This window comes from Arachis hypogaea, chromosome 18, assembly GCF_003086295.3.
Source record: "Arachis hypogaea cultivar Tifrunner chromosome 18, arahy.Tifrunner.gnm2.J5K5, whole genome shotgun sequence".
Taxonomy (NCBI): Eukaryota; Viridiplantae; Streptophyta; class Magnoliopsida; order Fabales; family Fabaceae; genus Arachis; species Arachis hypogaea.
In genome coordinates this window covers 46346730-46366077 of record NC_092053.1, presented here as the reverse complement: position 1 = coordinate 46366077, position 19348 = coordinate 46346730, and the positions used below count along the sequence as shown (strand labels likewise).

General features: G+C 39.4%; 1 non-coding gene across 1 annotated transcript; it reads right to left on the bottom strand.

Annotated features, from left to right (window-relative positions):
* Window positions 1–12622: 12622 nt before the first annotated feature.
* Window positions 12623–12730, bottom strand: LOC112774875 (small nucleolar RNA R71). Its single transcript, XR_003189331.1, has one exon. It is a non-coding gene; the product is annotated as a small nucleolar RNA R71 (small nucleolar RNA).
* Between the last annotated feature and the right edge of the window lie 6618 nt (window positions 12731–19348).

The following is a 19348-nucleotide window of genomic DNA, read 5'->3' as shown; positions in this document are numbered from 1 at the left end:
AGCACTTTCTCTGCCTCTAAATCAGACTTTTGCTCCAGCTCCTCAATTTCAGCCAAAAAATACCTGAAATTGAACAAAAAGACACAAACTCAATGTAGAATACAAAAATGTAAATTATACACTAAAACCTATGAAAAATTAATAAAACCTAAACAAAACAAGCTAAAAACTATATGAAAATGATGACAAAAAGTGTATAAAATATCCGCTCATCACAACACCAAACTTAAACTGTTGCTTGTCCCCAAGTACCTAAAAACAAAGTAGGATAAAAAGAAGAGTAGGATACAATAAATCTCAGAGTTTTCAATGAAGCTCAGTTTCAATTAGATGAGCGGGACTTAGTAGCTTTTTGCTTTTGAATAGTTTTGGCATCTCACTATCCATTGAAACTCAGAATGGTTGGCATCTTTAGGAACTTAGAATCCATATGATATTATTGACTCTCCTAGTTTAGTTCTTTTTTATTCTTGATCACAGCTTTTTAGAGTCTTGGTCGTGGCCCTGAGCACTTTGTTTTTCAGTATTACCACCGGATACATAAATGCCACAGACACTTAACTGGGTGAACCCTTTCGGATTGTGATTCAGCTTTGCTAGAATCCCCAGATAGAGTTGTCCAGAGTTCTTAAGCAGACTCTTTTTGCTTTGGATCACGACTTTAACTGCTCAGTCTCATACTTTTTACTTGATACCTTCACACCACAAGCATATGGTTAGCGACAGCTTGCTTGAGCTGCTTAGGCCAAGATTTTATTTCTTTTAGGGCCTCCTAACCATTGATTCTCAAAGCCTTGGATCCTTTTACCCTTGCCTTTTGGTTTAAAGGGTTATTAGCTTTTTGCTCTTGCCTCTTGGTTTAGAGAGCTATTGGCTTTTTCTGCATTTTTTTTCGCAAGCATATATATTTGTTTTCTTTTATTGCAACATGCTTTTTCTTTTTCCTTTTGCTACTATTTCTTGCTTCAAGAATAAAATTTTTGGATTTTTTAGATTACCAATAATACTTTTCCTTTTTCATCATTCTTTCAAAAGCCAACATTCTTAATTCCAACTTCAATTATGCACTGTTCATTCATACATTCAAAATATAGAAGTAATGTCACCACATCAAAATAATTGATTATTCTTATGTAGAATTCGAAAATTATGCATCTTTACTGCTTCTAAAAAAAATCATTATTTTATTCATGTTTAATGATGACATGAGGAATATTTTATAGCTAACTGGAAATAAAAGCTTAATTATTACTAATGCTTATGCAACTTTTAAATTAAAAAAATAGGAAAACAAAAATAAAAACTTAATTACTACTAGTGATCATGTAACCTAAACATGGAAGATAGGAATTGGAATTACAGAAATATGAAAAATAAGAATTGGAATAGTCACAGGGTTTAAACTCAACAACCTCAAGCTTGAGGGGCAGTGGGTGATGACAAGTCATCTTAGCCTAGTTTCACTAGCCTTTTTCTTTTGTTTTCAATTGAATTATGCACTTTTCTTGAGCCAAAAGCAAGCCAATTGGGTAGATTTTCATGTTTCCTTTGATTTAATCAACCATGTATGAATTCATGCTATTTCATGAGGTTTTATGCTATAATTGTCATATATTATGAAAGAATGAATATCTCATGATTTTGAGCATAGCTTTGATGTGTTTGGTTGATTAATGATAGGTGAAGAAAGCTTGGAGAAAGGTTGATGCAATGGCTAGGAGGAATGACTTGAGTCTTGGATAAATTATGAACCAAGAAGCAAAAGCTGGAGCAAAAGTTAGCCCCTAACTTTTTGGCTAACTTTTGGGCAAAAGTTGGAGCAAAAGTTAGCCCCTAACTTTTTGGCTAACTTTTGGCATGAAAAACACTCCCTGGATGCACCAAAAGTTTGCGCCAACGTTAGCCCCTAACTTTTTGGCTAACGTTGGTGCTTGAAAAACTCCCTGGGCTAGCAAAAGTTTGCGCCAACGTTAGCCCCTAACTTTCTGGCTAACGTTGGCGCCATGAAGAACTAAGGGGAGGCCAACGTTGGAGCAAAAGTTAGACCCCTAACTTTTGCCCCAACGTTGGTATCAGCAAAACAAGGGTGCTGATGTGAAAAGTTGGAGCAAAAGTTAGACCCTAACTTTTACTCCAACTTTCACTCAAGCTTTCATGATTCCAACCCGGTTCAATTCGGTTCTTCTCCAAACTCCAAGAGCAATCAACCAAGGCCTCTCTCAACCCAATTCCACCAAGAGCAAAGGCCCAATTGAAGGCTTGAAGACCATTTGAAGAAAGTGTATAAATAGATTAGAATTTAAGTTTTGAGGGGAGCTTCGCTTTTAGTTTTGCAGAAGAACTTTCTTTTCGGTTTGGCTTGGAGCTCACTTTTATTTTTCTTAGCATTGTTGTTTTAATTCAAGAGAATTTGGGAGGAGAATTGATCTCTCTTCTTCCTTGTTCTTGCCCAGCACTCTTTACTTTTCTTGTCTTGGATTTTGGGTGGAGAGTTGAAGAAATTCTGTTTCAATCTCACCTTGGGATCTTGTTTAATTTTCTGCTTAATTAAATTTCAGTTTCGGTTAATTGTTCTTCATCTACTTTCTTTGCAATTTACAATTTCCTTTGCAATTGTTCTTGTTGGATCTAGGAAGGCATTGAGATCTAGACTTGGTTTTCTAGTCTCTTGGGTCCTGAGATCCGGATTTCCCATTTTCCATTCCCTGTTTACTGTTTTCATGCTCATTTACAATTCTGTTTCTAGATTTGATTCAATCCAAGTGTTCTTTTATTCCTCTGCTTGTTGCAATTTTACATTTCCTTGTTTAATTTCTGCAAATCCAACTCCCCATTCCCTTTACAATTCAAGCCATTTACATTTCTTGTACTTTAAGATTTTGCAATTTACATTTCTTGCATTCTAAGTTTCTGCCATTTAATTTCTTGTTCTTTAAGATTCAGCACTATAATTTTCAGTTCTCTTTACTTTCATGCCAATTACCCATTCCCTTTACTTTCCAAGCAATTTACATTCTGCAAATCACAAATCACTCAACTAAATCTTGATTCGCTTGACTAAATCAACCACTAAACTAAAATTGCTCAATCCTTCAATCCCTGTGGGATCGACCTCACTCCCGTGAGTTATTATTACTTGATGCGACCCGGTGCACTTGCCGGTTAAGTTTGGGTGTTTTGGGAGAAATTCGTTTCTCCGCTAAAATATCCCATCAAGTTTTTGGCGTCGTTGCCGGGGATTGATTAGATTGACAATGATTAAGTGAGGTGGTGATCTAGATCTAGCATTTTTATTTTTCTGTTCCTTTAATTTTCAATTAACCCACTAACTGTTTGAATTTTTGCCTGAGCTAATTGAAACCTCACTTTAGCAATAGAGTGAAGTTTCCTTGGTTTATCTTGCTGAATATGATTCTCATAGCTTGATAAATAAACGAGAGAAGTAATTTTTGTTCATTAATCTCTCAAGTTTACCAACTGTTTGACACATGGTGTCAACTAATCCTCTGACTACATTCTGGCATGAGAATATCCAATTTTTATTTGGATTGTTTGTGATTGTGCAGGTCATGGAGGAAAGGAATCCTACAGCAAGAGGAGAAAAACTGAGGCATTATGATTTCCAGCCTCCATAATCAAAGAGCAAGATGTCAAGCTAGTGACAATAAAAGAGCGCTTGTTGGGAGGCAACCCAACCTGAGGTAGTTTTCTTTCTATAGTTATTTTAATAAAAAGGTTAATTAGTTTTATCTATAATGCAAGAAGCTAAGTTTGGTGTTGCACACCAAAACAATCTAAAGGAGAATGCAGGATTCTAAGTTTGGTGTTTCACCAAAATCCCATTATAAAACACATTCTCACTTTCTGCATAATGCTGGCTTCAAGCATGTTGGATGAACTAGTTAACTATTCTGCTGTTTCCTAGTTTTCAGTTTTATTGCTTTTGAAAAAGAAGAAGAAAAGGAAGAAAAAAAATTTATTATTATCACACATGGTTAATTTGATGCATGAAAACCATTGGCAAGGTACTAAGTTTGGTGTCCCCACACCAAAGTAAGTTCAAAAGCCCATAAATAAATCAGCCAGACTAACCATGGTTTCCAAGTGCTTGGGGAACAAGCAACTTTCAATATCATTGCAGAGGTCCATACAAGCTTTTGGAGGAATTAAGCATCATCAACCAAAGAAACAAAAGATGAACCTAAGGGCCAGCAATGATGATGAGAAGAAGGAAAGCAAGTGAACTCCAAAAGGTTGTATTGTTAAGTGATTATCTTACATCAAACACTGCTATGATTGAGAGTGGTTTAGTTTCCCTGATTATCTGTCTGTTTAGCATGGTTTCTTTTCTGTAATTCAATAAGCAAGATGCTTGATTATTCACAACACTACACTTTTCACACTTGTTTGCACTCAATATTTCAAAAATGCATCACATGAAAGTTCTTTGAAAAGAAGGATTGAGGAATCAAACAATTTTGAGGAAAGCAAAAGATTAGGAGAAGTGGTGGTTCTAGTTGTATGATTATGTATTGAGGTTGCATGCTTGTGAAAACTTGCATGGGAGCTCATAGGCAGGACAGGAAGTTCAAAGAAGTATTGTGGAGATTCTCAAAAATTTATTGATCCAAGAAGCAGCAAACAAAACAAAAAAAAAGAAAGAAAATACAAAAAAAAAAAAACAAAAAGAACATGGCCCAAGGCTCTGAGCATCAATTACTAGGCAGAAAAGAAAGAAGAAACAATGACTCAAAGAGTTGTTAGCCTAGTAAAATGCTTGTGGTTGAGTTGTGTCAAAGAAAGAGGCTTGAGCAAGTAAATCCTTAGGGGTGCTTCAACACCTAATACCTTAAAACCAACTGGTTTAGGAGTATTGATTGAAAGCTTATCTAAAGAGCCGCTTTGAGACATGACACTTAGAGTCGAGGCCAAAGCAAAGAAATTATAAGCTGCTTCAAGGTGACTACATATAAAGAGATCTCCATGATACCATTTGGATGAAAATCCTAAGACCTAAGACTCCCAATATGTGAGGACTAGTGAGCACTGAAGCCCTTGCATGAGCATATGATTTAGAGTTCACCCCACTGTTACTTGATCACTTCACTCACAGGACCTTACAATTTTTTCTTCAATCCATCTTAAATGAAAGAACCATTGAGCATAATTCATTTCTTGCTTGGGGACAAGCAAGCTTTAAGTTTGGTGTTGTGATGACAAGTCATCTTAGCCTAGTTTCACTAGCCTTTTTCTTTTGTTTTCAATTGAATTATGCACTTTCTTAAGCCATAAGCAAGCCAATTGGGTAGATTTTCATGTTTCCTTTGATTTAATCAACCATGTATGAATTCATGCTATTTCATGAGGTTTTATGCTATAATTGTCACATATTATGAAAGAATGAATATCTCATGATTTTGAGCATAGCTTTGATGTGTTTGGTTGATTAATGATAGGTGAAGAAAGCTTGGAGAAAGGTTGATGCAAGAAGGAATGGCTAGGAGGAAGAGAGAACAAAAAGTTTGAGCAAAAGTTTGCCTCAAACTTTAGCTCAAACTTTTGGATTAATTGAAAATGAACCAGGAAGCAAAAAGCTGGAGCAAAAAGCAGTGGCCTCTTCAGGGGAGAGCTTCTGGCGCTTCAACTCTTCTATCTCATGCCCCCGCTTCTCTTGCTCGTTGACTAATTTTCAAATCATGCTAGTTTGATCTTTCTGCTCCTCTCTTAGTTGATACAAGGTGGTCTGTAGGTGCATCACAGATGCCTTCAGCTGATCCCAATACTCAATTGGAGGGATCTCTTGGGGAGGTTCAAGTGCCTTCCTTTTGGGATGATCCTCTGGTACCTTGGAGTTTTCCATCACTTTCTTGGTGATTGGACTTTCCACTGGAATAAATGTATCCACATGGATAAGGACTTTAGCCTCTTAGCATAGGCAAAAGATAAGGTTTGGAAAGGCCAGCATGGCATGAGTAGACATCCTATTTGCCAACTTGTACATCTCACGAGAGATTATTTGGTGAACTTCAATCTCGTTTCCCATCATGATGCAATGAATCATCACAGCTCTCTGAATAGTGACTTCAGAGCGATTATCCTCTAGCAATTGGCTTGAGGTTCATTCTTTTCAGCTGGTTTGGCTTGCCTTTTGCATCCTCAATCTATTGAGTTTCAGGTAGGTAGATGTCCTCTAGGACTTGATTCATCTTAGGGTTGGCTACCACCCTTCTGTTGTAGGAATCAGGGTCATCCCTTTGTAAGGGTAATTTAAAGATCTATCTCACCCTATCCAGATGAAAATATATGATCTTCCCCCTGACCATAGTGCGAAAAGTATGGAATGCTATTTCATCTTTCTTTTGCTTATCTATCATCCACAGATTTGCATAGAATTCATGGATCATATTGAATCTAACAGTGATCTTAGGATTGGCTAGAATCTCCCAGCCTCTCTTTCGAATTTCCTCTTGAATCTCCAGGTATTCGTCTTCTCCTAGTTCGAATCTGACCTCAGGGATCACTGGCCTCTTACTCATTATTTTGTGAAAATGTTCTTCATGTTGCTTGGTGTAGAATCTAGCAGGTTTCAGAACAACTATTGGGTCATTGATAAACCACTATTTTATGGTTTATATTGTGCTTAATTGTGCGGTTTTATCAAATCTTTACCCACTTATTCATATGATTAGCATGCATTTAAATTCCTTCCTAAAAATACTTCATGGTTGAAAACTTGCTTCCTAGAGACTTTTAATTTTGTATTTTAATTCTCCTTTATTCCATTCGATGCCGTGATCTGTGTGTTAAGTGTTTCAGGCTTTATAGGGCATGAATAACTTGGAGATTAAAAAGGAAGCTTGCAAAAATGGAAGGAACATAAGAAATTGAGGAGATGACTAGCGAGAAGTGACGCGGACGGATGGCTCATGCGACCGCGCGACATAGAGGAAATTGCAGTGACGTGAACGCATGGCTCACGCGACCGCGCGGATTGGAAACTACATAAGTGATGCGAAGGCATGGACGACGTGCACGCATGGCAAGGCAAAATGCTGGATGACGCGAACGCCTGGATGACGTGATCGCGTGACATGCGCGATCTGCAGAATTTGCAGAATTTGCTAGGGGCAATTTTAGGCCCTGTTTTAACCCAGTTTTCGGCCCAGAAAAGCAGATTAGAGCCAGGGAACATGCAGAGACCAGAACACAACATTCATTCCGTATAATCTTAGTTTTAGATCTGATTTTACTCCTCCTCTAGGTTTTCTCTCTACACATTCATAGTTCTTAGGATTTTGATTTTATTGTTTCTTGGACTGGGATATTGAGAAGAGTTATTACTTCCGTCAAGACTTCGTCATTCTATTTTGTTTCCTTACTTGTCTCTTACTTTTCCATGTCCTTTATTTACTCAGAATTATTATTGAATTATTTTTAGAATTTATTAATACAAGAACTATTTTTATTTTTAATTGATCCTTTTGATTATTATTTATCATGTCTTTCAATATTTCCCTTTCTTATTTCGTGGATTTTACAATCATAATGAGCGAGTAGTTCTACAACTTGATTAGGAGTTGATTGACAGGAGGACCTTGAGTTGGATGCTCAAGAGTAAAATTATAGTTGGGTTTCGCGTTGGGTCGCCCTCTAATCACTGACACTAGTCCTTCCCAAGGGACAGGATTAGAACTTGTGAATAGAAACTGACTTCCAACTTGCTTAACTTTCCTTTATCTGGTAAAGGATAACTGAGCAGGCAACCTTTAATTATCACTTTTATCTTGAGAGAACTCCATCAAGGATAGGGCTTCCAACTAATCTACTCCCGGTCAAGGTTTTTATTTAAATTACATAAATTCTCTGATTTAATTTCCTGTTTATCAACTCAAACCATTTTTTTTAGAAAATATCTGATTAATAAAATATCACATCTTTCTGCAACTCGTTGGGAGACGACCTGGGATTCATACTCCCAGTATTTTAATTTTAATTTTGTGACAACCCCTTCTAAATTGATAAGCAGATTTTCGGTTGGTTACGAACTGTACTTGCAACGTATCTCTTTTAACAATTTCTTAACTCGCCAATTTCCGCCACGTCAATTTTTGGTGCCTTTGCTGGGGAGTTGCAATAGAGTGCTAAGTTATTGATTGGAATTTATTTATTTGCATTTTATTTTATTTCGCTACTATGAGCTGCATGTTTCTTTCATTAAATGATGCGTTCACTTCCTGATCCAAGCTTGCCAGTATTTGATCCTGAGATTGAAAGAACTATTTCACGTATAAGGTAGGCTCGGCGTCGGTTAGTTCTCTCCGAGGGCGAATCTAAAACATCACTTGAGGAAGAAACAAGCCCCCGTTCTACTAATTTGGTTGATTTACGTGCAGGTGACATGGCAGCACCTAGAAGAATTACTATCCAGGAGGCTGGAGTCCCTGATTTCACACTGCAACTGTTTCATGTGCATCACCCAGCGGTGGCTACAGACTTTGAATTAAAGACTGCACTGCTCAATTTGATGCCTAAGTTTCATGGCTTACCCGCTCAAGAGCCTATCAAGCACCTTAGGGATTTCCAAGCAGCCTGTTCTACTGTCAAGCGCGATGGTGCAGATGAAACTTCTATTTTGTTAAAAGCTTTACCGTTCTCTCTTGAGGGAAAGGCGAGTGAGTGGTACTACACTCAACCCGCAGCAACTGTTTCTCACTGGGATACGCTTAGAAGAAAATTTTTGGAAAAATTCTTTCCAGCTGAAGTTACTGATAAACTAAGGAAGGACATTTCCATGATTGTTCAGGACGAGTCCGAGACTCTCTACGAATACTGGGAGTGCTTCAACAACCTTTTGAAAGCATGTCCCCACCATATGATTGACAAGATAGTGTTTCTCGGCTATGTCACACAGGGCATGAGGCCCCAAGATAAGACCACATTGGAAAGTGCTAGCAATGAGTCTATAAAAAAGTACAAGACCACTGATGAGGCATGGCAATTGATCAGCGAATTGGCTGAGTCTACAAGGAATCACAGGCATAAACAAGGCCGGTCAAAAGCTGTTGCGGAGGTATCTTCTAGCAAGAAAACTACTGCTCTGACTTAGAGTATATGTGAGATGACCAACTTACTGAAGCAGATGCAGTTGAGTCAACAACAAGCGCAGCAGAGCCAACAGTTAGTTCCACAGAGAGTGTGTGGGATCTGTGCTGATTATAGCCATTATACTGATGAATGTCTGCAGCTCCAGCAAGAAGACAACACTGTGGCAGCCACTCATAACTTTTATGACCGCCCCAACCAAGGATACAATCAAGGAGGTAGCTACAACCATGGGTGGCAGGACAATCCCAACCAAGGTTGGAGGGATAATTCCAACCAGAATTGGATAGACAATAATAACAGAGGAGGCAGAGACAATCAAGGAAATCAGAGGTGGAATAATAACAACAACAGGCAGCAGAACCAGAACCATCCTTACAGAGCACCTCACTTGAGGTAATCCCAAGGACCACAGCACAACCAATAGCAGACCTCTCAGATCACTTATCCCTCTTCATCTTCTAATGATGAGTTACTACAATCTATTGATCGGAGACAGTAGGCCATGGAAAACAACCTTACTTCTACTCTAAATGGTCTGAACTCTACCTTGCAAACTCTTATCTCTCAAATTGGATCACTAAATAACTCCAACAACCAGCCTTTGAGCTCTAGTGGAATCCCCTCTCAACCATTGCCCAATCCAAAGGGTGGCATCAATGCCATCACCCTAAGGTCCGGAACCACACTGCAAGAGAGGAATCAGGAGGAGCCAAACCCACTAGAACACGCCTCAGCTGAAGAGGTGGTGAAAGTAGAGGATGCTGAAGAGGAAGAGGACATACAAGACATGGTTGAAGAAGAAGAAGTTCAACTGCAGAAAGAAGCACCAAAGGATGCAGGCACTACAGAAAACATCCTTCCTATTCTATTTCCACAAATTGCAAGGAAGCCCAGGAAGCAGATGGAACTTGACCCCAAAATGGTAGAGATATTCAAAAAGGTTGAGGTAACTGTTCCCCTTTTTGATGTTATTCAGCAGGTACCTAAATATGCGAAATTTCTAAAAGATTTATGCATACATAAAGACAAAATTAATGAATTAGAAACTATTCCTTTAGGTAGTTCTATATCTGCTTTAATGGGAGGTATACTTGAAAAGTGTAGTGATCCAGGTCCATGTATGGTTAATTGTACTATTGGTGGTGTGATATTTTCTGACTGCATGTGTTATTTAGGAGCATGTGTTAGTATAATGCCTTTGTCTATATATGATACTTTGAGGCTCCCTCCCTTAAAAAGGTCAGCAGCTCGTTTTGTGTTAGCAGATAATAGGATTATTACAGTGGTTGGAGTTGCTGAAGATGTATTAATGAGCATTAAGGGACTCACATTTCCCATTGACTTCTATATTCTGGAAATGCCCCCTAATAACTCAAGACGGTGATAAACCACTATTTTATAGTTTATATTGTGTTTAATTGTGTGGTTTTGTCATGATCCTTACCCACTTATTCATCAATTTAGCCTGCATTTAGATTTCCTTCCTAAATTCAGTACATGTTTGAAAATTGCTTCCTAGAGACTTTAATTATTTAATTTTAATTCTCCTTTATTCCATTCGATGCCGTGATCTGTGTGTCAAGTGTTTCAGGGTTTATAGGGCATGAATGAGATGGAAATTGGAGAGGAAGCTAGCAAAAATGGAAGGAACACAAGAATTGGAGGAGATAACCAGCAAGAAGTGACGCGGTCGCATGGCTCACGCGACCGCGCGAAGGAGCACAAATCGCAGTGACGCGGCCGCATGGCTTGCGCGGCCGTGCGAATTGGAAAGCGCAAGTGACGCGGTAGCGTGGATGACACGAACGCGTGGAGAGGAAAAAGCGCAAGCGACGCGTCCGCATGGATGACGCGATCGCGTGACATGTGCGATCTGCATAATTTGCAGGATTCACTGGAGGTGATTTTGGACCTTATTTCGGCCCAGTTCTCGGCCCGGAACAGTAGACTAGAGTCAGAAAATATGCAGAAACAACAGACATTCATTCAGTAGTTTTAGATCTAGTTTTTTTCACTCTCTTAGGTTTTTCTCTCTAGTTTTAGGATTTTAATTTTCAATTGGCCTTAGCATTGGAACATTGAGAATAGTTATTTCCTCATCAAGACTTCATCATTCTAGTTTGTTCTCTTAACTTGGTTTTATTCTTCCATGTTCTTTGTTATGTTCAATTTTGTTATTCAGATGCTTTTATGATTAATTAATGCAAGGATTATTTCTTTTTAATTCAATTTCAATTCCAATAATCATGTCTTCTTTTAATTCCCTTTCATGTGCTATGGATTCTTTATTTACAATGTGTGAGTAGTTTCATTACTTGATGGGGAGTTGATTAAAAGGAACTCTTGAGTTGGAAGGATTGAAGGAAAAAATTGTAGTTGGGTTAAATGTTGGATTGCTATCCTGTCACCAACGCCAATCCCTTTGAACTAAGTGGGTTGTAACTCATGAACAGATCTGGCATTCCAACTTGTTTGACTTTCCCTTACCTAGTAAAGGATAACCAAACAGAGTAACCATTAATTATAAATCAATCTTAAAAATCACTCCATCAATGATAGAGATTCTAACTAATCAATTCCCAGTCTAGGCTTTTATTTATATTATTTAAAATTCATCAATCTAAATTCCAATTTACTTAGCTCAACTTCTTGGAACATCTGATTAATAAAATAGCACACTTTTGTGCAACTCGTTGGGAGACGACCTGGGACTTAAAACTCCCAGTAATTTTAATTTAAACTCTCTATGACATATTTCTAAATTGATAGGCAGATTTTCGGTGAGTTAAGAACTATACTTGCAACGTAACCATTTTAATAAATTTTTAATTCACCAGCTTCTGCGTCCCATCAATTTTTGGCGCTGTTACCGGGGAGTTGCAATAGAATGCTAATTTTATTAATTAGAATTTATTTATTTGCATTTTATTTAATTTTGCTACTATGAGCTGCATGTTTCTTCCGTCAAATGACGCGTTCACTTCCTGATCCGCGCTTGCTAATATTCGATCCTGAAATTGAAAGGACTATTTCACGAATAGGGCGAGAACAGCGTAGGTTAGCCCGCTCTGAGGGCGGATCTGAAAGTGAATCTGAGGAAGAAACCAGCCCCCGTTCTACTGATTTGGTTGTTTTACGTGCAATAAACACGGCAGCTAGAAGAGTTATCATTCAGGAGGAAGGAGCTCCTGATTTTACAATGCAATCGTTTCAAGCACATCATCCAGCGGTAGCTACAGATTTTGAAATAAAGACCGCACTGTTAAATTTGATGCCCAAGTTTCATGGCCTACCTGCTTAAGAGCCTATCAAGCACTTGAGAGATTTCCAGGCAGCCTGTTCTACTGTCAGGCGTGATGGCACTGATGAAACTTCAATTCTGCTGAAAGCTTTTCCGTTCTCTCTTGAGGGAAAAGCAAGAGAGTGGTACTACACTCAACCTCTAGCAAATGTATTCAACTGGGATACACTCAGAAAGGAGTTTCTGGAGAAATTCTTTCCATCTAAAGTTACTAATAAACTGAGGAAGGATATCTCTACAATTATTCAGGATGACAATGAGACTCTCTTTGAATATTGGGAGCGCTTCAATAATCTTCTGGAAGCATGCCCCCACCATATGATTGACAAGATCATGCTACTCAGCTATATCACACAAGGTATGAGGCCCCAAGATAAGACCACATTGGAAAGTGCCAGCAATGGGTCTATGAAGAAGTATAAGACCACTGATGAAGCTTGGCAATTGATCAGTGATTTAGCTGAATCTACTCGGAACCACAGACAAAAGCAAGGCCGTTCAAAAGCCGTTGCAAAAGTATCTTCTGGCATAGAGACTGTTGCTCTAAATCAAAGCATCTGTGAGATGACCAACCTGCTAAAGCAAATGCAGTTGAATCAACAAGCTCAGCAAACTCAACCGCAGCAAAACCAACAACTAATCCTACAAAGAATTTGCAGAATTTGTGCTGATTACAGCCATTACACTGATGAATGCCCACAGCTCCAACAAGAAGACAACATGGTGGCATCCACTCACAACTTCTATGACCGCCTCAACCAAGGGTACAATCAAAGTGGAAATAATAACCATGGATGGCAGGACAATTCAAACCAGAATTGGAGGGACAACAATAATAGGGGAGGCAGAGATAATCAGGGAAATCAGAGGTGGAATAATAACAACAACAGGCAGCAAAATCAACCTTACCGAGCACCTCACCTGAGGCAAAACCAAGGACCACCAAACAATCAGCAGCAAACCTCTCAATTTACTCATTCTTCTATATCTTCTAATGAAGATTTATTACAAGCTTTTGAGAAAAGACAACTGGCCATGGAAAGTACCATCGTGAACAGTATTAACGCCAGTCTGAATGGTCTCACCTCTACTCTGCAAGCTTTTATGACACAGCTTGGTTCAGCACAAAATTCCAATAACCAACCTTCAAGCACCATTGGAATCCCCTCTCAACCATTACCCAATCCAAAGGGAGGCATTACTGCCATCACCTTGAGGTCTGGAACTACACTGCAGGAGAGGAATCAGGAGGAACCAAGCTCACCAGAATACACCTCAGCTAAAGAGGTGGTAGAAATCAAAGATGTTGAAGAGGAAGAGGATATACAGGACATAGCTAAAGAAGAGATAGCTCAACCACAGGAAGAAGCTCAAAAAGGCGCAGGCACCACAGAAAACACTACCTCCATTCCATTTCCACAACTTGCAAGGAAGCCCAGGAAGCAGCTGGAACCTGATCCTAAAATGGTAGAAATATTCAAAAAGGTTGAGGTAACTGTTCCCCTTTTTGATGTTATTCAGCAAGTACCTAAATATGCAAAGTTTCTAAAAGACTTATGTATCCATAAAGACAAAATTAATGAATTAGAAACTATTGCTTTAGAGAGTTCTATATCTGCTTTAATGGGAGGATTACCTGAAAAATGTAGTGATCCAGGTCCTTGTATAGTTAGTTGTACTATTGGTAGTGTAGTAATTTATGATTGCATGTGTGATTTAGGAGCATGTGTCAGTATAATGCCTTTGTCTATATATGATGTTTTAAGGCTCCCTCCCTTAAAAAGGTCGGCAGCTCGTTTTGTGTTAGCAGATAAAAGCATTATTACAGTGGCTGGAGTTGCTGAAGATGTTTTGGTGAACATTAAAGGGCTCACATTTCCCACTGATTTTTATATCTTGGAGATGCCCCATAATGATTCAGATAAGCCATCATCAATCCTACTTGGAAGATCATTCCTAAAAACATCAAAATTCAAATTGGATGCTTTTTCAGGAACATACTCCTTTGAAATAGATGGCCGCATAGTGATCTTCAATCTGAATGGAGTCATTAACAACCCCCCAGAAGATCGTTCTATCTTCTAGTGTGATGTCATAGACGAAAGTGTGGCTGAAGTTCAAAAAGAAGAGTTTGAAGAAAGGCACACTGGACAAGGTCCAAGTGTGGGGACCCTCTTAACTGACAATGAGGACACTTCGCCATTTTCACAAGCCCCAGATAATCCAGAGCCTGCCCATGATCAAAAGTTAGAATTGAAACCTCTCCCTCCACATCTCAAATATGCTTATCTTGAGGATGAGCAGAAGCTTCCGGTTATTATTGCAAGGGAACTGACTTCTCAACAAGAAGAGCAGTTACTTGATGTACTGAGGAAGCATAAGAAGGCAATTTGGTGGAGTTTGGCAGACATAGTGGGAATTAACCCTCAAGTATGCGAGCACAGAATATTTTTAGAAGAGGGAACAAGACCTGTCCGTCAACCACAAAGAAGATTGAATCCCACCATCTTGGAAGTTGTCAAAAAGGAAGTGACCAGACTATTGGAAGCAGGTATCATATATCCCATTTCAGACAGTGAATGGGTAAGCCCAGTACAAGTGGTGCCCAAGAAATCTGGAGTCACTACAGTGAAGAATGAGCATGGAGAGCTCATAGCAACTAGAGTTCAGAATGCTTGGAGAGTCTACATCGATTACAGGCGTCTCAACCAAGCTACCCGTAAGGATCACTACCCACTTCCAATAATTGATCAAATGCTGGATCGCCTGTCAGGTAAATCACATTATTGCTTTTTAGATGGTTACACAGGTTATTTCCAGATTCATATAGCTCCTGAGGATCAGGAAAAGACTACTTTTATATGTCCTTTTGGGACCTATGCTTATAAGAGAATGCCCTTTGGCTTGTGCAATGCACCAGCTACCTTCCAAAGGTGCATGATGAGTCTTTTCTCTGATCTTATTGAGGACTGTATGGAAGCTTTTATGGATGATTTTAGCGTTTATGGTGATTCTTTTAACCTTTGCTTAGAGGGATTATCTAGAGTATTAGATAGATGTGTTAATACAAACCTTGTATTGAATTTCGAAAAATGCCACTTTATGGTAAAGTAAGGGATTGTATTAGGACATGTGGTATCTAATAATGTCATTTCTGTAGACCTAGCAAAGGTGAATGTTATTTCTAGTTTACCTTACCCCTCTTCTGTGAGGGAAGTCCGTTCGTTCCTTGGCCATGCAGGTTTCTACAGGAGATTTATTAAGGACTTTAGTAAAGTGGCACTTCCCTTATCCAGATTACTGCAGAAGGACATTGAGTTCGAGTTTAGTGTGGATTGCAAACAAGCGTTTGATAAGCTGAAGACTGCTCTAACTCAAGCCCCAATTGTGAGAGGACCCGACTGGCGCCAGCCGTTTGAAATCATGTGCGATGCTTCCAACCATGCAGTAGGAGTAGCGCTGGCTCAGCGTGAAGGTAAGGATCCTTTTGTTATTGCCTATGTGTCTAAGACTTTAGACACTGCCCAGTCCAATTATACTACTACTGAGAAAGAGCTACTTGCTATTGTTTTTGCTCTGGATAAATTCCGGGCTTATTTACTTGGTACTAGAGTAGTAGTGTATTTGGACCATGCAGCTCTAAAGTATCTATTAGCTAAAAAGGAATCCAAACCAAGACTTATACGTTGGATACTGCTGTTACAAGAATTTGATTTAGAAATAAAGGATATGAGTGGTAATCAAAATTTAGTAGCAGACCACTTGAGTCGCCTTGAGCATATTAAGGATGACTCTACTCCTATAGATGATAATTTTCCTTTTGACAACCTGCAAGCAGTATCTGAGGTAGTCCCTTGGTATGCACCTGTTGCTAATTATTTAGTTAGCCGCACATTTCCTCCACATTTTTCTAAACATCAAAGAGACAAGCTGAAAAGCGAGTCTAAATATTATATATGGGATGACCCATATTTATGGAGATGTGGCGCTGACCAGATAATTAGACGTTGTGTACCCCAATCAGAATTCCAGTCCATTTTAGAGGCCTGTCACTCATCTGAGAGTGGAGGACACTTTGGCCCTCAAAGAACAGCTAGAAAATCTTAGACTGCGGATTCTGGTGGCCTACTCTTTTTAGAGATGCTGCTGAGTTTTGTAAATCTTGTCACCCATGCCAGAAATTTGGTAACATATCCAAGAGGGATGAGATGCCTCAACAATATATGCTTTTCTGTGAAATTTTTAATGTTTGGGGCATTGACTTCATGGGTCCATTTCCAAATTCTAGTGGATATTTTTATATATTGTTAGCTGTAGATTATGTTTCCAAATGGGTGGAGGCAATTCCTACCCGCACTGATGATACTAACACTGTTGTTTCCTTTGTGAGAAACCATATTATATGCCGCTTTGGATCACCACGAGTGATCGTGAGCGATCAAGGCACCCATTTTTGTAACAGGAGACTAACAGGATTAATGAAGAAGCATGGGATAATCCATAAAGTTGCAACAGCCTACCATCCCCAAACTAATGGGCAAGCCAAGGTGTCGAACAGAGAAATTAAGCGTATCTTGCAAAAGATAGTGAAGCCTCATAGAAAAGACTGGAGCACCAGGCTACAAGATGCACTGTGGGCATATAGAACAGCATACAAGACACCCATTGGGATGAGTCCCTTTCGCTTAGTTTATGGAAAAGCTTGCCATCTTCCAGTTGAAATCGAACACAGAGCCTTCTGGGCAGTTAAAGAGTGTAACATGGAAATTGAGAAGGCCGGAGCTGAAAGAAAGTTGCAACTGCAGGAACTGGAGAACCTCCGCCTAGAAGCTTATGAGAATTCCAGAATTTGTAAGGAAAGGATGAAAGCTGTACATGATCAAAACATCAAGAAGAAAGAATTTCAACCTGGAGATTTCGTCCTCCTTTACAAATCTCGACTAAGGCTAATGCTCGGTAAGTTAAGATCAAAATGGGAAGGTCCATACAGAGTAGAGAAGGCTGAACCGTACGGAGTTTATCACCTAAGCCATCCTTCAAGCTCTGAACTTATTAAGGTTAATGGACACCGCCTGAAGCTGTACCATGGTGAGAAGGTGCAGAAAAGCAAGGAGCTTGAGATCCTCCACTTGGAAGATCCCCACATAGCAACAGATTGAGCTAGTGGAGCGTCCAACTTACGGACGTTAAAGCAAAGTGCTGGGTGGGGGACAACCCACCGCGGTATGATCGTTCTTTTCTTCACTTTTAGTCTTTTTTTTCTTCTTTAATAACTCTTCTCTTTATTAGTGCTTTCGTGCTCTTTCATTTGCATGTCTTTATCTTTCTTTAAAAAAAATTTTTTTTTTCACCGCGCGACGCGATCGAATTAGCGACGCGTCCGCGTGGCAGGGGGAGTAAAGAAAAATAAAAATGAATAGAAAGTTACGCAGGAGCAGCGCTGGAGTTGTGCCAATGGCGCAAATTACCCCACGCGACCGCGTCGCCTGGGAATCATAGCCTCCCACGCGACCGCATGCCCCACGCGGCCGCGTGCCCTGCATTTTTGACGTAAAAGGGTGCACAATGCTATATTGTGCGAGAGTGGTGCTGGATTGGTGCTGGAAGCACAATCCTTGTCACGCGACCGCGTCGCCGACGCGGCCGCGTCAATTATTTTCTAATGCACACTCACGCGATCGCGTGACCCACGCAATCGCGTCACCCAATTTTGGCTATTAAAATAAATTGAACAGAGAGTTGTGCTGGAGCGAGGCTGCACTCGCGCCAGCATCGCAACACGGGTCACGCGACCGCGTGACTGACGCGATCGCGTCTTCTTACCTGATGCGCACCCACGCGAACGCGTGCCCCACGCGGCCGCGTCGCATGCGCCACACAGCTCAACCTAAATTGCCAAATTATCTTATCTTTCTTTCCTCCAAATCCTAATTTTTCTTTTCCCTCCTTCTTTCTTCCTTCCCCCTTCCCCTTTCTATCTCACCTTTCTATCTCTTTCTCTCTCCTCCATTAACAAGGTTTTATCTTCTTCTTCCTTCTTTCTTTTCTATCATTTTTTATTGTTCTACATGTATTTTCTTTTTCTTTTCTTCTTCTTTTAATTATTCCTATTTTCTTTATTCTTCTTTTCCCTTATTACATGGTGTTAGAAATTTTTTGAGTCATTATCCCTCATTATATGCTTGTGACTTGTTACAATTTATTTGACAATTATTATTATTTTTAAGGGATTGCTTGCATGTTCAATTTCATACTTTTTATATCCTGTTTAACATGCATGCCATGTGTTTGTGAAAAAGCCCATATAGCACTATGCACTTTTCTACATTACTTTACTCTACTATTCAATGCTTGCTTTTCACAAATTCTCCTTCTTATTTTATTAATTGAATTTAATTATCAATACAAACGTGATGGTTTGTTACAAAGTATTGCTTGGTCTATGCTACTCATGCCCTTTCCCAGCATGCCAATAAACACCTTGCATTCATTTGTCTTTATATGCACTAGCTATTTTCCATCGTTGGCTTTTCACACGTACTCGCGAGCATGTGTTAATGTCAGCATATCTTAATGTGCATCCATCACCCTCTTTTCCGTTTCCTTCCTTGCTGTATATCTCTTTGAATTTAATTTACTTCCTCTTCCCTTCTTTCAGGATGGCCACCAAGAAAGGAAAAGAGAAAGCTACTTCCAAACCACCAGCAAGAAGAGGAATTAAACGAACATTAGTGGCAGAGCCTTCTTCCACCGCAGTCAAGCCCTCAACAAAAAGAGTTAAGAGGATAATAAAGGTTGACGAAAAGGAGAAAGCCTTTCCAGCAAAAGACGCTGCGCGATTTTCCAATCGCTACTGTGAGCAGATGTTCCCTATCCTGGCAGAAAGGAACTATAACAATGAATACCTTCTTATCCTCCCATCCAATATTGCCACCTTTGTTG